Genomic DNA, 14,846 nt, shown 5'->3' on the forward strand with positions numbered 1-14,846 from the left:
TGTCCCTAGTCTCAGAGTTAACAGAAAGAAGTCGCTCCTGTTCCCCTTGGAGTCCCTTTGTGGAGTTCCTTCTGCTGATCTCCCTAGAGCAGGCCTTCAGTGGGAGGTTGAGAGTTTCTGGTACTTGGGTATTTGGGTCACTCACTTTAAGGCTGCACATGATAAACATAATGTGGAGTGAGTAGTGTCTGGCCTGGAATGCTCAGGCTCCTTTTGGAACAGGTTGCCTCTCTCTGTGATGGACGGGGCGGTGGTGGTTAAAATGGTGTTCTTGCCACAGTGCCTATACTTGGTTCAGAACTCTTTGTTTACGCTGGCTACCCGGCTCTTTCGTCGTTTGGATAGTCTGTTGATCTCTCTGGTGTGGGCCGGGCAGCGCAGTAGGGGGGTGCTGCTGCTGCTGCAGAATGACCTTGAAGGGGAGGGTTGGCAATACCTAATATCAGACATTACTATTACGCAGCACATTTGCAATATGCTGCCAAGTGGATGACAGATACTTATAACTGGGAGAAGAGGCTGTATGCAGGATTGTGCAACGGGCAGTCATTAGTGCACATACTGATGTCGGGGTAGGTCTGACCCTGTTGCGCCCTACTTGATCAGGACTACCGCCAGGGTTTGGGAGCAGATAGTTAAGCATGTACTCAGATGAGCCCCTTTTGACAGGGAATTGAAGTTGTGGGACTTGGCCCCATTTTGGGATATGGAGAAGCTAATGTTGGTCGAGGCGGGAGGTTATGAGGTGGCAGGGGACCTCTACGCTAATGGAGAGTTCCTCTCTTTTACTGATGCTCAAGATACATTTGATCTGGGTCCTAGACAATTTCTACAATACGTGAAAATTGAGAGTGTAGCACGTGAGATTTGGAGTGGTTTTCCAGGCGCCTCTAAAGCCTCATTGGTGATGAACGGTCTGATTAACTGGGGCAAGGGTACTGGCCGTAAATTTTCTGTTTGAGAGGAAACCTCTGATAATGAAGCCACTCTCAGTGTGGATGAAGTGCCTGTTTTAGAGGAGGACACTGATGTGCCGATACTGCAGCAGCCTGGGGCTGAAAAACTTCCCACTGGAAGATCTGAACTCCGAGTTGCCGCAAACATCATGCAGACCACGTTGCCTGCCTTTCCTAGAGTCGTAGAGTGTAGAGGGATGACTGAAAACTCTTTGGCTATTAATTTCTTTGAGTTGTTTATGGATGATGTATTTTTGAGTGAGATAGTTGAGCAGACTAATTTGTATGCTGATCAATATTTGAAGGACAACAGACTTGGCCCCACTCTAGAGCTACCGGTGGACTCCCACAAATCTGGAAGTCCTGAAGACGTTCTTGTGTTTAACCTTTTTGATGGGCTTGATAAGGAAACTGTCACTGTCTTCACATTGGTCTACGAGTCCCTTCATGGCAACGGCCATATTTACTGCAATCATGAGTCATGATCGGTATTTGCTTCTGACTCAAATGCTGCATTTTGTTGATAATGCTTTAGCACTGCCACAAGGATACACTGGTTATGACCCTCTTTTTAAAATTCAGCCTGTCCTTGATCACTTTGTAGATCGATTTTCAGAAATCTACGTTCCAGGGAAAGAAATAGCTGTGGACAAGTTTTTGGTCTTGTTCAAGGACTGTTTGGTTTTTAGGAAGTACATTGCAAGCAAGAAAGAATATGTTATGGAATTAAGATGTATATGCTGTCTGAGAGTAGTACAGGATATGTCTATAATTTTCGGGGTCTACACTGGTAGGGAGTCCACCACTGACCCCCCTGATCATCTGTTCATTTTGGAGTTAGTGAGAACAGTTTGTGGGAACTTGTTAGAAGGCTATTTAACAAAGGTCACCATTTGTACCTAGATAACTTCTACACTGGTTTGCAATTGTTCAGGGAATTGTTCAAAGTGGACACTGTTGGTTGTGGCACAGTCCGCTCTAACCATAATGGCTATCCAAAGATTCTTGTGGGTAAAAAACGTGAGAGGGGACAGTGCAGTGCCTTGTGTAAAGATGAACTGCCAGCTGTGAAATTTACAAGACAGCATGGGTGCCTACATGCTGAATACTCTCCATGATGAAAATACCTTGCCTGTGACTGTTTGGGGTTAGGTTGCTGAAGTGTGCAAACCTGTGTGCATTTTAGACTACAATAAGCACATGGGTGGTGTAGATAGAGTAGATCAGAAGTTGGAACCTTACACTGCTGTTCGTAAGGCTTAGATATGGTATATTCCATTTAGCAAACTTTAATGCTTTTGTTGTGTGCAAGGATTGTTCTCCAGAGTCATCGATTATTTTTGTTCAGTTTTAGGAATCTGTGATAGGCAGCCTTATTGTAGTGAAAAGACAAGTGTTCCTAGAGGGGCAGTGATGGAGGATGTGGCTCGATTGAAAGATCACCACTTTCCTGATAACATTCCTCCCACGCCCAAAAAAGCCAATCCCTTTAAGGGATGCAGTGTCTGTATGCGAAGAGGCATGCGGAAGAAGAGTATGAACTGCCCTGATTATCCTTCAAAACCTGGGCTATGTATGCCCGCTTGTTTTCGACAGTAGCACACAAAAAAAAACTTTTGGGGAGCACCCGTGAGCGTTGCCTGCTCTGTATGGTTTTAGATTTTTTTGTTCAGTTTCACAATTGGCATTAGTGCGATGCATTGAGTTAGAGCTGTTGTGTTTGTAGTTTTAGATTTACCTACAGTTGTTTTGTGTTTAATTTTTTTGTTTAAAAATGTGATGGTGGTGTGTGCGGACTAGCGCTTGGCTGGTGGTATGTGTGAAATAGGGCATGGCTGGAGGTGGGCATGGGCTGGTGCATGGCTGGCGGTGTGATGAGCTAGTTCTTGGCTGGCGGTGTGAGTGAGCTGGCGTTTAGCTGGTGGTGTATGAGCTAGTGATTGGCTGGCAGTGTATGTGAGCTTGCTCTTGGCTGGTGGTGTGTGAGTAGTGACTTGCTGCTGGTCACTACAACACACTCTTAGCCAAACACCAGTCTACACACTCTGTCAGCTGATGTCATTTCTGTGTCAGGCATGTGGGCACATGAAAGTGATGGGCCCTTGAATAGAGCTGTATGTTGAAGTGAGTGTTATAATGTGAATGGCCCTCGGCTGGTGGTGTGAATGAGCTTGTGGTTGTAACATCTGAAAGGAGAATAGCCTGAAAAGTGGTTGGTGCCTTGTCGTGGCTTTACAATTCATGAGCTGTGAGTCATTGGTTCCGTTTATGACCTATCAGTTATTAACAGAGCAAATCATTTTTGTGAAATCTCTTGTTAATAAAATTGTACCTATTGAACCATCACTCACCTTCATGCCAAATCCAACCAGTATGTATGTTCTCACCAAGAAAACCTGCTCGGCTGTTATCAGGCGTCAAAGCACACCCCTGAGAGGCTGATCCCACACAGAAATGTGAGAAAGATTTGATTTTTGTAGCCAAATGTGAGGTTTGCAGGGGACTATGGGTATGAAAATGTTGGGGGATCCTTGCAAGCCACAACTCCCTTAACTCCCCCAGGTGTCTAGTTTTCAGAAATGTCTGGGTCTGGTAGGTTTTCCTAGCTGCCTGCCAAGCCCGGACCAAAAACGCAGGTGCTCCCTTGGCCCACCCACACATGTAAGGTAGCATTTTTATCAGGAGACTTGGGGAAATGCTGGGTGGAAGTAAGTTTGTGGTTCCCCTCAGATTCTAGAACTTGTACAGGCTTGCAGGATTCCCTAAGTGCCAGCTGAGATAGAGCACAAAGCCCAATGCTCCCTCTTTCAGTGGAAAAATGTGATGTGTCCATGTTGTGTTTTAGGACATTTCCTGTCATGGGCACTAGGCCTACCCACAAAAGTTAGGTAACATTTTTATCGGGAAACTTTGGGGGATTACTGTGTAGAAAGACGTTTGTGGCTCCCCTCAGATTCCAGAACTTTGCATCACCAAAATGTGAGGAAAATGTGTTTTTAGACACTTTTTGAGGTTTGCAAAGGATTCTGGGGTAAAAAAAATTGGTAAGAGGCACACAAGTCACTCCATCCTGGATTCCCCTAGGTGTCTAGTTTTCAAAAATGTACAGTTTTGCTAGGTTTCTCTACGTGCCGACTGAGCTGCAACCCAAAATCCACAGCTAGGCAATGCATCCGTTTACAGTTGAAAAAAGTGACGTGCCCACATTGCATTATGGGGCATTTCCTGTAGTGGGCACTTGGCCTACCCACATAAATAAAATACCATTTTTATTGGGAGACTTGGAGGAATACAGAATAGCAGAGCAAGTGTTTTTAACCCCTTGGTTGCCCAGGACATAACAGTTACGTCCAGATAGGGGCCCACGGGGGAAGCGCTAGTGCTCCCCCTGGGGGCCTGGCACCCCCTCCCCTGGGCACCCCTGTTACCCTTGTGGCGTCTAATGATGTCAGCACGCGATTGCGCGCTAACCTCATCAAAGGCCTGACCCTCCGCGCTGGAAGCTCAGCTTCCTGCGCCAATCGGAGGAGAAATGCTTTTGCATTTCTCCTCCGATCACTGGAGGGGCCGAGAAAGGCACCAAAGGAAAGGAAAGGCATTTCCTTTCCTTGAATGTCTTTCTCAGCATTTCTGCTGCCTCATCGCGATGCGATTGGGCAGTAGAAATGCCCACTAGACACCATGGATTATTTTATTTTTTTCTGATTCCATAAGGGGAGCGGCCCCTTGGGCAAGGGCCGCTCCTCTGGGGGGCAATTTATTTTTAGGCCATTTCTTCCCCCACAGGGACAGATCGGCCTATTATAATTAGGCCGATCTGCCCCCAAGGGGGCAGAAACCACTAGACACCAGGGACACATTTTTTTTTGTTTCTTTTTTTTATGTATGTGGGGAGCGACCCCTTAGGCAAAGATCACCCCCTTGGGGCCAAATAAAATTTTAGGCCATTTCTGCCCCTATTGGGGGCGGACCGGCCTATTTTTATTAGGCCAATCTGCTGCCCCAAAAGGGGCAGGAAACCACTAGACACCAGGGAATTTTGTTTTTTTATTTATGTTTGTACATAAGGGGAGTGGCCCCTTGGGCAAGGGCCGCTCCCCAGGGGGGCAAATTGTATTTAGGCCATTTTTGCCCCTCTTTGGGCCAGATAGGCCTATTTTTATTGGGCCAATCTGCCACCAAGGGGGGCAGAAACCACTAGTTTTTTGTCAGTTTCACATGAGGGGAGTGACCCTTTAGGCAAGGGTCGCTCCTCTGGGGGAGGCAAATTTGTCGTAGGCCATTTCTACCCCCCCCTTTGGGGCAGATAGGCCTATTATAATTAGGCTGATCTGCCCCCCACGGGGGGGGAGAAAACCCTAGACACCAGGGATTTTTTTTTTGTTTATTTAATTTTTTTATATGTGGGGAGCAACTCCTTAGGCAAGGGTCACTCCCCCAGTGGCAAAATTGTCTTTAGGTCAATCTTCCCCCAAGGGGGGCAGAAACCACTAGACGCCAGGGATTTTATTTTTTTGCATCAATTTCATGCAAGGGGAGCGATCCCTTAGGCAAGGGTTGTTCCCCTGGGGGGGGGAACTCATTTTAGGCCATTTCTGCCCCCTTTGGAGGTAGATCAGACTATTTTTATTAGGCCGATCTGCCCCCAAGGGGGGCAGAAACAACTAGGCACCAGGGATTTCTTTTTTTTCGCCAATTTCACGCAAGGGGAGCAACCCCTTAGGCAAGGGTCGCTCCCCTGGGGGGGGCAAATTTATTTTAGGCCATTTCTGCTCCCCTTGGGGGCAGATCGGCCTATTTCTTTTAGGCCGATCTGCCCTCAGGGGGGGAGAAACCACTTAGGCACCAGGGATTGGGGTGTGTGTATGTGTGTGCTTTGTTGGGGAGGCAGCCCCTTGGGCAAGGGTCGCTCCCCATGGGGGCACATTACTGTTGGCCATAGGGCAGATCGGCCTATTTTTGGAAGGCCCATCTGCCCCCAAGGGGGGCAGAAAGCCCACCAGAGACCAGGGAAGATTTGTTTTCCAAAATAAGAGGTTGGGGGAATGGCCATACCCCCACCCCAAATAAATGGGGACAAAGTTGTTCTGCCTACTAGTGGGCAGATGGGGCAATTACCCCCGATCCACACCCCGGGGTGCAGAAAGTCTACCAGATGCCAGGGAATTAAAAAAAAAAAAGAAATTGTGTGGCGGTGCCTACCAACAATTATGGGCCTGGTTATTCCCCCAACCCACTGAAGGGGGTAACAATCTTTCAGCTCTCCCCCGCACACTAAAACATCTTATCCCACGGCAAGCAAGAGGACATTTGATTATTTTGGGTTTTGGTTTTACATTTGGGCCATGAGAGCTTTGCCAACTCTCAAAATCGTCCCACTTGGAATGGTGAGGGCTGCACTTTTTGGGCTTTGAGACGCTGCCATGTAGACAAATCCACAAGACCTAGACACAACTGAAAACTAAACATCTGGGTGATTCCAGGGTGGTGTGCCTCACATGCACCACGCACCATTTTCTTACCCACAATGCCCTGCAAACCTTCAACTTTGCTTGAAATCACACATTTTTGTGATGGAACCTTCTGGAATCTGCAAGAATCCTCAAAATTCTTACCACCCAGCATTGTCTCATCTATACCGATAAAAATTCTGCTGCACTTGTCAGACTAAAAATGTTCTTTCAAACTACCCTTTTGGACCCACTTTGGTTCCCTCTCAATTTCTACATCTTTTTGGCTCTCACCTGTCACAGGCACTTGGCCCACCTACACAAGTGAGGTATCATTTTTATCGGGACACTGAGGGGAACGTTGGGTGGTAGGAAATTTGTTCTGGTGCAGTGATCCCACACAGCAATGTGGGACAAATCAGATTTTTTTAGCTAAATTTGAGGTTTGCTGAGGATTCTGAGTAAGAAAACATTGGGAGATCCACGCAAGTCACACCTCCCTGGACTCACTCTGGTGGCTAGTTTTCAGAAATCTCTGGGTTTGGTAGATGTCCCTAGATGGCTGCTGAGCTCAGGAACAAAAATGCAGGTGCCCTCCCCTGCAAAAACAGGTAGTTTTGTATTTGATAATTTTGATGTGTCCAGATAGTGTTTTTGGACATTTCCCTTCAAGGCACTAGGCCTACCCACACAAGTGAGGTGCCATTTGTATCAAGGGACTTGGGGGAACTGTGGGTGTAAGGAAATTTGTGGCTCCTCTCAGATTCCTGAAGTCTCTGTCACTGAAATGTGTTGAAAAAGTGTTTTTTGGGCCAAAATTTGAGGTTTGCAAAGGATTCTAGGTAACAGAACCTGGTGAGAACCCTACAAGTCACACCATCCTAGATTCCCTTAGGTAACTAGTTTTCAAAAATGCACAGGTTTGGTAGGTTTCCCTAGGTGCCGGCTGAGCTAGAGGCCAAAATCCACAGCTAGGCACTTTGCAAAAAAGAGGTATGTTTTCTTTGGGTGAATGTGATGTGTCCACGTTGAGTTTTGGAGCATTTCCTGTCGCGGGTGCTAGGCCTACCCACACAAGTAAGGTACTATTTTGTATTGGGAGACTTGAGTGAAAGCTGGGTGGAAGGAACTTTGTGGCTCCTCTCAGATTCCAGAACTTTCTGTCACCGAAAAATAAGGAAAAGTGTTTTTTTGGCCACATTTTGAGGTTTGCAAAGGATTCTGGGTAACAGAACCTGGTGAGAGCCTGACAAGTCACCCCATCTCGGATTTCCCTAGGTGTCTAGTTTTAAAAAATTCACAGGTTTGGTAGGTTTCCCTAGGTGCCGGCTGAGCTAGAGGCCAAAATCCACAGCTAGGCACTTTTAAAAAAACAGGTCTGTTTTCTTTGGTAGAATGTGAAGTGTCAACGTTGTGTTTTGGGGCATGTCCTGTCGCAGGCGCTAGGCCTACCCACACAAGTGAGGTACCATTTTTATCGGGAGACATGGGGGAATGCTGTGTGGAATGAACTTTGTGGCTCATCTCAGATTCCTGAACTTTCTGTCACTGAAATGTGAGGAAAAACTGTTTTTTGGTCAAATTTCAAGGTTTGCAAAGGTTTCTGGGTAACAGAACCTGGGCGAGCCCCACAAGTCACCCCATCTTGGATTCCTCTAGGTATCTAGTTTTAAAAAATGCACAGGTTTGGTAGGTTTCCCTAGGTGCCGACAGAGCTAGCGGCCAAAATCTACAGCTAGGAACTTTGCAAAAAACACGTTGGATTTCAATGTAAAAATGTGATGTGTCCATGTTGCATTTCCTGTCGCCAGCATTAGGCCTACCCACACAAGTGAGCTATTATTATTATTGGGAGACTTGGGGAAACACAGAATAGCAAAACAAGTGTTATGGTCCCTTGTTTTTCTCTACATTTTTTCCTTCCAAATGTAAGACAGTGTGTAAAAAAGACAACTATTTGAAAAATGCCCTGTAATTCACATGCTAGTATGAGCACCCCGGAATTCAGAGATGTGCAAATAACCACTGCTTCTCAACACCTTATCTTGTGTCCATTTTGGAAATACAAAGGTTTATTTGATACCTATTTTTCACTCTTTATATTTCAGCAAATGAATTGCTGTATACCCGGTATAAAATGAAAACCCATTGTAGTGTGAAGCTCATTTATTGGCTCTGGGTACCTAGGGTTCTTGATGAACCTACAAACCCTATACATCCCCACAACCAGAAGAGTGCAGCAGACATAACAGTATATTGCTTTAAAAAATCTGACATTGCAGGAAAAAGTTACAAAGTAAAATGTTGAGGAAATTGTCTGTTTTTTTCACCTCAATTTCAATATTATTTTATTTCAGCTGTTATTTTTCTGTTGGAAAACCTTGTAGGATCTACACAAATTACCCCTTTCGGAGTTCAGAATTTTGTCTACTTTTCAGAAGTGTTTAGCTTTCTGGGATCTAACATTGGTTTCACACCGATTTCTGTCACTATCTGAAAGGCGGCTGAAAGCACAAAAAATAGTAATAATGGGGAGGTCCCAGTAAAATGCCAAAATAATGTTGAAAAATCGGGTTTTCTAATTCAAGTCTGCCTGTTCCTGAAAGCTGGGAAGCTGGTGATTTTAGCACCGCAAACACTTTGTTGATGCCATTTTCAGGGGAAAATCACAAGCCTTCTTCTGCAGCCCTTTTTTCCCATGTTTTAGAAAACAACAAACTTTTTGCTATATTTTGGCTAATTTCTTGATCTCCTCCAGGGGAACCCACAAAGTCTGGGTACCTGAAGAATCCCTAGGATGTTGGAAAAAAAGGACCCAAATTTGGAGTGGGTAGCTTTTGTGGACAAAAGGTTACGAGGGCCTAAGCGCGAACTGCCCCAAATAGCCAAAAAAGGGCCTGGCACCTGAGAGGAAAAGGACTGGCAGCAAAGGGGTTAACAATTGTCTTTTTCTGTATTTGTGCCTTCCAAATTTAAGACAGTGTGTAAGAAAGAAGTCATTTTGAGAAATGTCCTGTAACTCACAGGCTAGTATGGGTACCCCCTAATTCAGAGATGTGCAAATAACAACTACTTCTAAACTTCCTAACTTGTGCCCATTTTGGAAATACATAGGTTTCCTTCAGACCTATTTTTCATTCTTTGTATTTCACCAAATGAATAGCTGTATATACGGTACACAATGGAACCCCATTGCAAGATTCAGCTCATTTATTGGCTTAAGTTTCCTTGGGTTCTTGAACCTACAAGCCCTATGTATCCCCACAACCATAATGGTCCAGCGGACATAACAATAGATTGCTTTTGAAAACCTGCCACAGATGGAAAAAGTTGCAGATGAAAATGTAGACAGAAATGGTTGTTTGTCATTTTTTTTTATTTCAACTGTTACTCTACATAGGAAGACCTTGAAGGATCTCCACAAATGACCCCTTGCTGAATTCAGAATTTTGTCTGTACTTTTCAGAAATCTATAGCTTCCTGGTATCCACCATTGGTTTCACACCCATTTCTGTCACTAACTGGAAGGAGGTTGAAATCACAAAAAATAGGAAAAATGGGGTATGTCACAGTAACATGCCAAAACAGTGTTGAAAAATTTGGTATTCTGATTCTAGTCTGCCTGTTCCTAAAAGCTGGGAAGATGGTGATTTTATCACTGTAAACCCTTCATTGATGCCATTTGCAGGGGAAAAACAGACGCTTTCTTCTGCAGTAGTTTTTTCCAATTTGTCTAAAAAAAAAACAAATTTAATTGTATTTTAGCTCATTTCTTGGTCACCACCAAGGGAATTTTCAAACCCTGGGTACCTTTAGAATCCCCAGGTTATTGGAAGAAAGGACATACATTTGGTGTGGATAGCTTATGTGGACAAAAAGTTATGGGGCCTAAGCGTGAACTACCCCAAACACCCCAAAAAAGGCTTAGCAAAGGAGGGGGAAAAGGCTTAGCAGCAAAGGGGTTAAGGGTTGTTTTAAAAGCGCTGATGGAAGTGGAGGACTTACGTTTATGACATAGTGTAGTCCAGTGCAGGAACACCCGTAGGGAATGGTTCAAAACCGTGTTTGGGAAATTGGGATCCACAATGGTGGTGACCTGCAGGGAAGCTGGAAGCAGAGTGATCAGTTAAAGACCTGGGGATAGAAAATATTGTTGAGAAAAAAGGGTGTCAGGTGATGAGAGATTTGAAGACCCAGACTAGATTTTTTTAGAGGGCACTGTTGAAAGTTTGCCAGATTTGTGGCAAAGGCTGACTGACAGGTTGATCATGGGGAATTAAGTGGCCTGCAGGAGGCAAAATGGAGGATTTTATCAAGGGTTTGGAAGGTGTAATGAAAAAGTCTATTTTGATGATTACAGGAGGAGGTGGGGGACAGATCTCATGTGCAAGAATTAAATTTAAGGGATCTGCAGCAGTAGTCGGAGCTCAGTGCAGACCGATGAATTCACTGTCAGTGTGGACTGCTAGTTTGCAGCTGCATTGCAGGGGTATGAGGACATCTTTTTTATTTTTATAACTCTATTTTATTGAGTTTATAATATAGAACAACAAAAAGATAGAAGCAGTGCAGTGCATTTCAGTGCAAGATACCACAATAACTATGTTTCCCCCAACCAGAGAGAGATTACATATATAGACAAAAATATGGAGTAAATCCAATCATTGCATCAGTAGATACCCCCATTCTGCCCAACCCAAGGACCTCCCATTTAACCAATTCGTTCACATATAATAACTACCAGTGTTACAAGATCACCACAGTTGGTTGTCACCTTTTATGAACAAGATACCATTTATTAATGAGCCCTCCTCATCAGTACTCCAGTCAGAGCTGGACTCCCCTACCCCCGTGAAGCATTCCAATAGTGTACCCCAGACCATTATGTCCATCAGTGCCCCCTCCTCCCTATGTGTCCCCCTCATGTATTGCTCTTCAGCAACACCCCATTCCAGTACATCCCGGACCCAATAAAGAATGACTGGGCTTCATTTACTCATCCAGCCTATAGCCACCCTACGCTTAGCCAGCACCAAAGCAAGCTGTGCAAATCTATATGGGACGTGCCTTCCCCGTGGTCTCTGCAGTACATCTAATAAACAAGTAAGAGGTGTCGTTGTGAGGCCCAGACCGCTGACCCCGTCTATCTTTTGAACCACCACCCACCAAAATCGCTGCAACCTTCCTGCAGGATCAAGCCAAGTGAAGAAAGGAGGCACCTATCTCCCCACATCTAGTACACCTGGTCTCTCTTGTCGGGTCAATCTTTTTAAGATGACCAGGTGTAAAATATACACGATGAACAAAGTTAAAATGCAATAATTTCAATCGGTTGTTACAAGAAACGCAGCGCACCAGTGACAGCGCCACCTCCCAGTCCGCATCCTCTAATGGATCCTCCAGATCTCAATCCCAGGCCCTATGTGCCACACACTCCACCCCTGATTGATCCCCCATAGTGCTTTATAAAACAGGGTAATCAAGTGGGACTCCTCACCCCAATTTATCAGCCCATTCAACACCTATGAAATCGGGTCCACCGGAAATCGAGACCAGATTTCTCAAGCCACGCTCTCCATCTTGGCATACTGCAAGAACTGACCAGTGCTCAATACCAACGTAGTTTGCACCTCCTGAAAAGAGATAAACTCCCCGTTGGGATATAAGTCACCCACCACTAGGCAGCCTCCTACTCTCCAAGCTTCCATTGACATTAGGGTATCCATATTCCTAAAGGGGGCTAAGCTCAAAATTTTCAGTTCCCTATCATATGGGGTGCGGCGAAGCACTTTCGGAACAGCTTGCTCCCAGATCCTTGCAGTAGATTTGACCAGATAGGGGACTGCCCGTTATCAATACATGCACCAACCCCTCTCCTCCCAATATGTCTACAAATAGTCGCTTCTCCCACTTATCCGACTGAGTCATCCTCTTTGCAGCATGTTGTAATTGTGCAGTATAATAATAGTGTTGAACATTAGGGATTGCCGAGCCTCCGTCTTCCATGTCCCTCTGCAGCGTAGATAACGCCACCTTGCTACAATGCCCAACCCAAACCAACAAAATCAGCAAACTATCCAGACGATTGAAAAGCCCAGCTTCTAACGGAAACAAGGAATTCTGCACAAGATAAAGACACCACGGCAAGAACAACATCTTGTCTACAGCCACCCTCTCCATCACTGAGAGAAGCAGCTTATTCCAGAACGAAACAGAGCGCTCCAGACCAGTCTTCGCCCGCTCTACATTGTGTGTCACATGCGCTGCCACTGTATGAGTGACCCATATACCCAGGTATCTAAAACTTTCGAGCTCACACCTGAGCCCCACCACCAGCAAATCCTCCAACGGGGCACCACATAATGAGCCTATAGGAAATAGGAGCGACTTCTTCCTATTCACCTGAAGACCAGATATAGCCCTGAATTCTTCCAGCAACTGTAACAACAAAGGCACTGAAGCATGTGGCTCTCGAAGGTATATCAACGCATCAATAGCATATAGGGGGACAATATGAGTAACCTGTCCCACCTGAACGCCCTAGGATGCCAATGCCTCACGAAGCTAGACAGCCAGGGGTTCCACCGCTAAGGTAAAAAGAAGTGGTGACAGTGGGCAGCCCTGCCTGGTCCCCCTGCCAATCGCCCAGGATTCCGAAAGCTCTCTGCCTACCCGAACGCGTGCAGTGGGAGCAGTGTACAACAAACGAACTCAAGCACAAAAACTGGGGCCAAATCCCATTCCCTGCAGCACCGCTAGCTAGTAGCCCCACTCCACTGTATCAAAGGCCTTCTCTAGGTCCAATGACACCAACACCATTTTGTCCTCTGCCTCAATGCTTTCATGCAAAACATGTGCCAAACGACATACGTTGCAAGTGGTACAAAGACCAGGAATAAAACCACATTGAGCATCATGTGCCCAACCCCGAATCACTCCACGTAGCAGAGTAGCCAAAAATGTTACACAAAATCTTGACATCACTATTGAGCATAGTGAGCGGGTGATATAAGGAGGAGTCATCAGGATCCCCACCACGGTTAAGCATTAAGCAGACGATGCCTTGACGTCTGGTCTCTGGAAGAATACCCCGCTCCCGGGCTTCCTCAAACACCGCCAACATTCTCTCTCTCAAATGAAGACAAAATGTTTGGTACAGCTCAATCGGGAATCCAACCCCACCAGGCAATTTAGATTTCAACAATGCCTCCGCCGCCGCACTCACTTCCTCAACTGTTATCTCTGCCTCTAGACTTTCCATACTCTCCAGCTCCAGTCATGGAACTCGCATCCGCTGCAAAAACTCTTCGAAGCCAACTTCTAGGACTGACGCACCAGCACTGGACACAGCCGACAAATGCTCCACCAAAACCCAAAGGATATCCCTCCAATTGGTAACCTGCACACCTTCAGCATTTCTAATGCGCAGAATGGGAGAAGATTCAACTTCCAGCTTGAGGACCCACGCCAGTAACTTAACAGACTTGTCTCCCTCCCTGTGGAGGCGCTGTCTATACGATCTAAGTGTGACTTTATCTAGCGTGTCCCAGCAGCTACTGACCTTCTTATACAGTTGGAGCTGCTCTTGTTCAACCTCCCTGATTATTGGCATCTGGTGCTGCAACACCGCCAGGCACCCTCCCATTCAGTAAGTTTCTGTTCCATTTGTTTGCGCACCCCACAGGCGGTGTCAAGACAAACTCCCATTAGTATGGCCTTCATGGCTTCCCACTAAAATCCCCTAGAGTTGGTCGTACCCCAGTTTAGGTCCACGTAGTCCTTAAGGGCCACCGCCATTTTATCATGACAGCCAACATCCGTCAGAAAATTCGTAGGCATTTGCCAACTGCGTGTCACTTTGGAATCAGATACCCACAGCACTTGCATCAATAACAGTGCATGATCTGACAAAAACCTCCCCAAATGCTTGATATCCATCACCTGTGAACAAGTCAGTCCACCCAGGAGGAAACAGTCCAGCCTACTATATGTATTGTGCGTATTAGAATGACAAGTATGTTCCCTACTCTCCGGATGAAGTTCCCTACATCCATCCCAGAGCCCTAAATTGTGCATAACGTCTGTGAGGGATCTCGTCATTAATGGTTTAGTGCCCAATTTAGATGGATAATGATCCTTCTCACTATCCATTATGCAGTGTGAGAAAACAGTGCTGATTGCAGAGGCTCCCTACCTTTTTGCTCCCATTTTCCACTTTTTGCTGGTGTTTTCCTGACTCTGATGGTGCCCTGGGTACTGCTAACCTGTCCCTGGGCCTGTGCTCTGTGTAAAATCAGTATGCAAATTAGGCTAATTATAATTGGCTAAGTCAACCTACCTATAAGTCCCTAGTGTATGGTAGGGCATGTAGGTTTAGGGACCCAAGCATAGGTAGTGCACCCATAGGTGCACTGCTGAGGTGCCCAGTGTCATTTTAAAG

This window comes from Pleurodeles waltl, chromosome 3_1 (assembly GCF_031143425.1).
Source record: "Pleurodeles waltl isolate 20211129_DDA chromosome 3_1, aPleWal1.hap1.20221129, whole genome shotgun sequence".
NCBI lineage: Eukaryota > Metazoa > Chordata > Amphibia > Caudata > Salamandridae > Pleurodeles > Pleurodeles waltl.